The 6860-nt window shown below is 43.9% G+C and overlaps 1 protein-coding gene across 4 annotated transcripts in view; it reads right to left on the minus strand.

Annotated features, from left to right (window-relative positions):
• PCDH11X (protocadherin 11 X-linked) overlaps positions 1 to 6646 on the minus strand; it is a 749953-nt gene extending 743307 nt beyond the window's left edge. For 2 of the 4 annotated variants that reach the window (XM_081897548.1, XM_081897549.1), the window contains exon 1: positions 5716 to 6646. The gene's annotated coding sequence lies outside the window, so the exon portion shown is untranslated. The remainder of the gene's footprint in view (positions 1 to 5715) is intronic. The other 2 variants (XM_081897550.1, XM_081897551.1) reach the window with 1 other exon arrangement.
• Positions 6647 to 6860: the final 214 nt, after the last annotated feature.

A 6860-nucleotide genomic window follows, 5' to 3' on the forward strand; every position in this document is an offset into this window, starting at 1 on the left:
AACACACAAATAAACCAGAACATTTGTGAAATAAAAAGTTGCAGGATTATAGCAGCAAGTTATAGGATATGTATGGTTTGTTTGTGGAAACAAATCACTATGTCTACCCCAAATCTTCGGTGCTGCAAACAGTGTTGAAAATCAGATTGCATGTAATCACCACAATACTGTACTATCACAAGCACAAATCATGAATGAACAATCAAAAGGATGTCTGAGGCCGTTCACTGAGTTTGGGATCGTGCATTCAGAGACGTAGGAAGCTATCTTATGTTGGGTCAGCACATTGATCCATCTAGCCCAGAACTGTCTACACTAACTGGAAATGGCTGTCCAGTGCTTCAAAAGAGTCTTTTCTAGTCCTACCTGAAGATTCTGGGTATGACTCTCAGTTCTTCTGCATATAAATCACGGGATCTATCAGCAAGCCATAACCCACTCCCCAGTAATGCAATGCAGAAGATTTTGAAAGGTTTATATAATTGGGGGCGATTTGGGATGACTTGGCAGGAGGCCTTGAAATAAGACCCCAAACAGCTTTTTTAAAAGATCTGGTTCTATTGAAATATCTAGTTATGTGCTTTCCAAATGCCATTCACCCACTGAAACATAAATGTATCTGATACGCCTTTTCTTTATCTGCACTTGCAAAGAGCAAGGGGGTGTGGATCAGTGCTATAAAGTGTTGGGTTTGGTGTTTTTTTTTTAAAAAAAAGCAAATGAGGGAAATAAGGTTTTAAAATAAGTAACATATCTGCTGCTGGTGATAAATTGATATTCTACAGAGGCCACTTTTATTCCATCCACAACACAAAAGGAAGAGTTAGAAGTGAAGTTTAAAATCTGCTAACAGGGATTTTGCAAGCAGAGAAAGGTAATAGCATGTTATACAATTTCTGTCAAGTCACTCTACTAAACTCAGACAATAATTGAAAGAGATTGACTTTCAAACTATTTGGAATAATGAAATGCAGAAAGTCCCTTTGCAAACCCCGTAGGATAATGGAATGCACCCTTCCAATTTACTTTTTTTCTCCCCCGCTCCTTATTTCATCCCTTCATTCCCATGTCTAAGCACTTATTTCTGCCTAGAGCATCAGCCTTCAGGAGAAGCCTGTGTTAAAGTTCAGTTTCACACACTTGGCCACTGTAGGCAACAAAATGGCTGCAGCGCAGCACTCTACACAATTGCTCAGGGATATAGACCAGTGACATCACCAGGACTTGCTCCCAAGCAAGATGAGGCTGCAGACAGCACGGTGCTTCTGCACCACATTTGTTTCAAGGTAGGAAGAACCTCCAGGGCAAGAATCCTGACCCTGCTAACTCAACATCAATGAGACTTTCAAATGAGCTAAAGGATGTTGGAGTTCTGAGAGAGCAGGTCAACATTAAACACAGAGAACCACCTTCTTCCCAAGGACATGTGTCCTATCAAGGGCAAGTGTTTTCTGAATTGCAAAACCAGGGATTTCGTCATCCTCTTATTTTCTGTAGACTCAGAGTAGTATTATGCTCAGAGGAACATAGTGCCAGTTTTTGGACACAGATAACAGAACTGACTCTTATGACTTGCACGACCCTACTTCTAGGTAGCTCATGCACCACCGCCTCTGAACTACTTAGAAGCAGACAAGCATCTACCAAGGGATGTGCTCATCTCATCAAGCTTAAGCCAAGGGCAAACAGCAAGCAGCCCAATGGCTCAAAATTCGAGTCATGTACAAAATTCCCACAGAACATTTCACATGAACTTTCCATGTACAGGATGTGTACAGAGCTCCAACAGTACTATGAAATGGCATTTATGGGCAGAAAGTCAAACATATGGAATGGGGAATTCATTGTTTTCCTGTTTCTCAACATTTCGCTAGGACTTGTAGAATGCATAAGTCTATGTGTTCCTTCTTCCCAATAACCTTGCAGAGCAAATCACTCGCTATCATTCTTAGCGCATCAAGGCAGTGCTCTCAGATTGCACTCACTGTGGAGTAACCCCCACAAAATACAATGAGGTTGACTTAAGTTGAGAATAATTATGCCTAGAACCAAATCATAGACATATGAGGTCAACCAGTCTGAGGCTACAAAAACAAAGAGAATGCAAGACCAGAAGAGAGAAAAGCTTGCCTACGTCCTCATAGTACATTCTCTACCCTTTGAATTCACGGGAGAAAACAATGTTCTGCATAAAGCCAACACGCCATTTAGGTAGTCTCACTAATTTTATGTGCTGCCTTAACTATATCTTTGTGAACAAAGGAATGGAATGGTGAAACACATTCTATAGCATTCCACATCAAGATTCACACATTATATGCCAGTACTGAACTATGCAGGTTTATATTTTGCTGCTTCCAATTCCTAAAAGTCCGTTACCTTATACTACAATGTTGCTTCATTCTGTTTGGATATCAACCGTAACTTAGACTGAAGTGCACTATCAGAAGTTAAACCACCTACAGTTCCCAGAGTGAACCAAAACCAACCCAACACATTCCTTCCTTCCAACAGTGATGCTCATCTGTCCCAGGAAAAGCTTCATCAAGCCCATAACATGAATCAAGCAGTCATCTACAACTCAAAGAAACCAGAAGCTTTGTTTTTTCTTTATATAAAAAAAGGTCAGGTTCTTCCAGCCCTTAGACCCTCACCACTTTCTGATGATCACCATCCAGAAACAGACTTTAACAGACTGCAATGTGTACAAATAATGCAGGCTGCATCAGTAGGCTCTGGTTACAGCTCAAAGCACAATTTGGATGGGTAAATAATAAACCACTAAGCAAATGAGTGCTAAAAAGAACGGAAGGAGATGGACACAATCTTAACTATGTGAGAGACCGACAGAATGTTGCCTAGGCCCATGCAGAATACAAATGTGTTACAGGTCCAAATCTTTGATCTTCCTTTTTGAGGAGCTGTGATGTATAAAACCAATTGTACCAAGCAGACAGTCCTATGCTGAATATAAATTATCCTGCAACTATGGTCATGTTTAAAAGAAAAGAAGGAAGAGCTATACAGCCATGAAGCAATAATACTTCTTTATGGGGTGGGGGAATTAAAATGCAAACAGTTATCTGTATGGGTAACCACCTTGAGGGAAGAAATAAAGCAGCAGATATGCACCTTAACTGTTTAATTTGACAGAAGGAGGATTTAAATAGAAAACGTTCACACATCTTGCAATAACAGCAGCATCTCGTTACTTGCTACCCATGAGAGAGAGTTGATTCTGCCATACCATCCATATATATATATATATATATATATATATATATATATCCCAAGAATCATTGACTTAAGTAATGTTCAGTTTTATTTTCAGATTTGACTACAGACACAGCTGAAGTAGAACATGCCTGGAAATTTAAAGACCTCTCTCTGCCAGCTCACTCTTCAAAAGAGCTTGCCTTTTGCTTATCAAGCTAACCCCTTGCGTCTCCAGGGTTTAAGTCATTGATATTCTGATTCCGTCTTTGCAATTGACACCCACATGCCAATTTTTCTACACAGATACACACACACACAATATAGATGAAGAAAACGTGGGGGGTTGTTTTTAGTTTTTGCTTAGTGGGGTTTTTCTGTGCTGTACTGTACTGCATTAATGTAAACTCATGCCTCCCTCTCTCGCTTTCACCTTTATCTTATGCAAAATTTACAGTTTTGGAAGCATTCAAGTATGAAGGCATACCCCGAGTTCCCTTTCACATTTCAGATGTGAAAACAAACCATTTCTGACAAGCCAATAAAGCTTTATTTGAATATATTTACTGAAGTCAGTCTCTCTCTCTGTGTGTGTGTGTGTGTGTGTGTGTGTGTGTGTGAGAGAGAGAGAGAGAGAGAGAGAGAGAGAGAGAGAGAGAGAAACTTAGTCCATCCTAGAGCTGTTGGCAATGTTACAGGAGAGGTTTCTGCTGGACACTTTCTGCACAATAAAGAACTCTGTTTAACTTGCAAGCTTGCACACCAATTCCATTGACAGAAGAAGTCACTCATCTGTCTTTTCCATTACCAATCTGGGAAACATTGTCAGATAAAATAAAATAAAAACTCCATGACGTTCTAATTAGATTTTTAAATCTATGGTCTACTTAGGGAGGAAATCATTCCTTTTGTAAGAGTTCACTGGGCAGAGGAAGTAACTTCTTGCCTCAATACTTCTCCCAGCCCCACTTTAAACAATTGATTGCTCCTATTTCAGCCCAATATTTACTTGCATCCTTTCATTCGTTTATAACCTTGGCTCATTTGCAGCAAGAGTTCTGCCAGGATCTTCTGCATTTTCATATTTACAACAGTGGGAAGTTCAGATATTATTGCCTTCACCATCGCATCATGCTCAGAGACCCTAAGAGATGCTCTGAGGGCACCTTCCATTTTTGATGGGCCAACACTCCTGCGTTATCAATATTCTCTGCTTTTTATTTTATTTAAAAACATCAGATCAGGATGGAAGTCACAGGCTTTGCCTAAGGCAACAGGCTCTTTATTTTTTGCCTTCTTAACAAAATGCTTGCACTCAAGCTATTTTAAGGCAATGCTGTATTCGTATGGTCCACGCCCCCTCCCCTCTCATGATCATACAGAAGCTAATGCCTCTTCCCCTGCTCCTCATCTCAGACCTCAGAGCTACTTCTTACAAGTTATTACTATGCTAAGCTTGCATGCAGGAAAAGAGAGACCCTCCGTTCTGCAGCCAAACTGCAACATTTCCATCTGCAGCCAGCAGGTTTTAAAGATCCACACTGTGACCAATTTCTACCTAGGAAGGGGGAGGGAGCCATAATCTGATTCCTGTCTTACTCACTTTCTCCCAATACTGCTAAGGAAAGAGAAAGCCGTGCTTAGCTTAGTGCTCCCCAGGTCTTTCCTTTCCAGGTCCATGCGGAGCTGGAACTAGACATTAGAGATATGAAATGTTAAATTTCTTCTCCCGCTCATTCAAGGACTCAAGGAAATCACCAGTATATTTGCCAACCCACCCAAACACTTATCTGTGCTACATCTTATTCTAATGTGCCAAATGCACAGTAACTTTAAGCTGATCACCAGAGTTCAAGGAAATCCTTCAATCAGGGAACTTCATTTACAATCCAGCACATCGCTGGTCGGTGGAGTGTTGCTTTTTTTTACTTTCCCTTACTCTCTCTCTCTGTCTGTCTGTCTGTCTGTCTGTCTGTGTGTCACACACAGAGCAGTTTTTTTTTAATGCAATCCCCCGTCTAATGCAGTCTCCATTACAGGATTAAAACTGCATCAATAAAAAACTCCATATGTTTTTCCTCCCCCATTCACATCTCTGGCCCTCCCTCCCCTTCACTAAGTACTCTGCACCCTGACACTCAAAAGCTGAACTGCTCGCGATGGGCTTTGCATTGCAAAAGGGAGGGAGAAAGACCGTGCGATCTTCAGCGATCGGGAGGGATCACATCACATATCAGTTTGCGGAAGGGGGGTTCCCCTCCCAGAAGCTACACAGTTTGGCTTCTCTCTCTTCCACACCCTCCCCCCTGAAAAATCTAAGCCACGGGTGTACCAGCGCTGCATACCTAGATTGCAAAGATCTACAACGTGTGGAAGGATAAGGAAGCGAAAGGAGAATCTAGATAGAGAGAAGGCGCTTGCTTGTAGACCGCCAGCGCTCTCCCTAGACGAAGTCTCTCCCCAGCTCTCCTCGAGACGCACCACCCACTTTCTCTGCCTTACCTTGAATTCCTTGTGTGAGCAAGAGAATCTCCGTCTAAAGCTGCTCCTCAGCCATGCCGTTCCTTTCCGCTGCCTTCAAGTCAGACCCAAAGCGCACCATGAGGTGGGTAAAGAAAAGGAAAATCCTTGTTCTGCTCAGAATCTTGGAATGAATTATTACATGGGTACGGGCACGGAGGAGATCGTCTAAGACGAAAAACAGTAAGATCAAAAACGAAGTAGTGAGACTGGTGGGGGTGGCTGGGAGGGGGGTGCCCTTCTTCCACAGTGTGAGGAGAGGCAAGAGACAGAGACAAAACGAAGAGATCCTAACTTGAGAGTTATTCAAACACGCTTGCTGCTGTAGGGCAAGTGAGAGACCGGGGAAGGCAAGTGAAGTCCGCGTACCCACCGGCTTCTCAACTACCCAAAGGAACGCTGGAAAGAAGAGGATGGGGCCAAGTCTGGCAAGCTGCTGGCTGGCTTGGTTTGGGTTTCTTTTTTCTGGAAAAAAAAGAACTTGCACGAAGAGATTCGTTGCAACTTGGAAGGAAGAAATCCTCCAGCTTTATGCAATCACTGGGATGATTTACAACGTCCTTCTTTTCGAGTGCCGAGCCCCTCTGAGAGGTCGGCGGGGGGCGGCGGTGCTGGTGATGTAGGGGATCGGAACAAGAGGCGGCTAAGGGCGAGACGGTATCCCGTCCCCCCCTCCCAGGAGAGGGGAAGTCTCTTCCCCGGGGCTCAGGTGGCCAGTCTGCCTCAAGAGCTGTCTCGGTCTACGCAGGACTCCCCCCGAAGGCGAGCCGGAGACTCCGGGCGCGCTCCCGCCCGGGGGCTCGCGATTCGTGTTGCTGCTGCTACTGCTGCTGCTCCACGCACTGGCCGCATCCGCTCCGCGCTCCGGCTGCTGCCGTCTGAACTCCGCTTTCCCAACCACTGCCAGCAAGTCCTCGCCGGGGCTGACATCACTGCAAAGGAGGCGGGGAATGGAGGGGGAAATGCAAATGAGGGAGGCGGGGGAAGAGAAGGAGGGGGGGTTTAAAAAAAGATTCCCCCCCACCGCTTTCCTCCCGTGGTCTTAAGGGTTCTGTAAGCTGCTGCTTTCAGCTCATGGAAAAATCAGGCGAAGGCATCCTAAGCAAGGCAGAAAGACGCTCGTTTCT

Source organism: Podarcis melisellensis (genome assembly GCF_964234715.1).
Source record: "Podarcis melisellensis genome assembly, chromosome: Z".
Taxonomy (NCBI): domain Eukaryota; kingdom Metazoa; phylum Chordata; class Lepidosauria; order Squamata; family Lacertidae; genus Podarcis; species Podarcis melisellensis.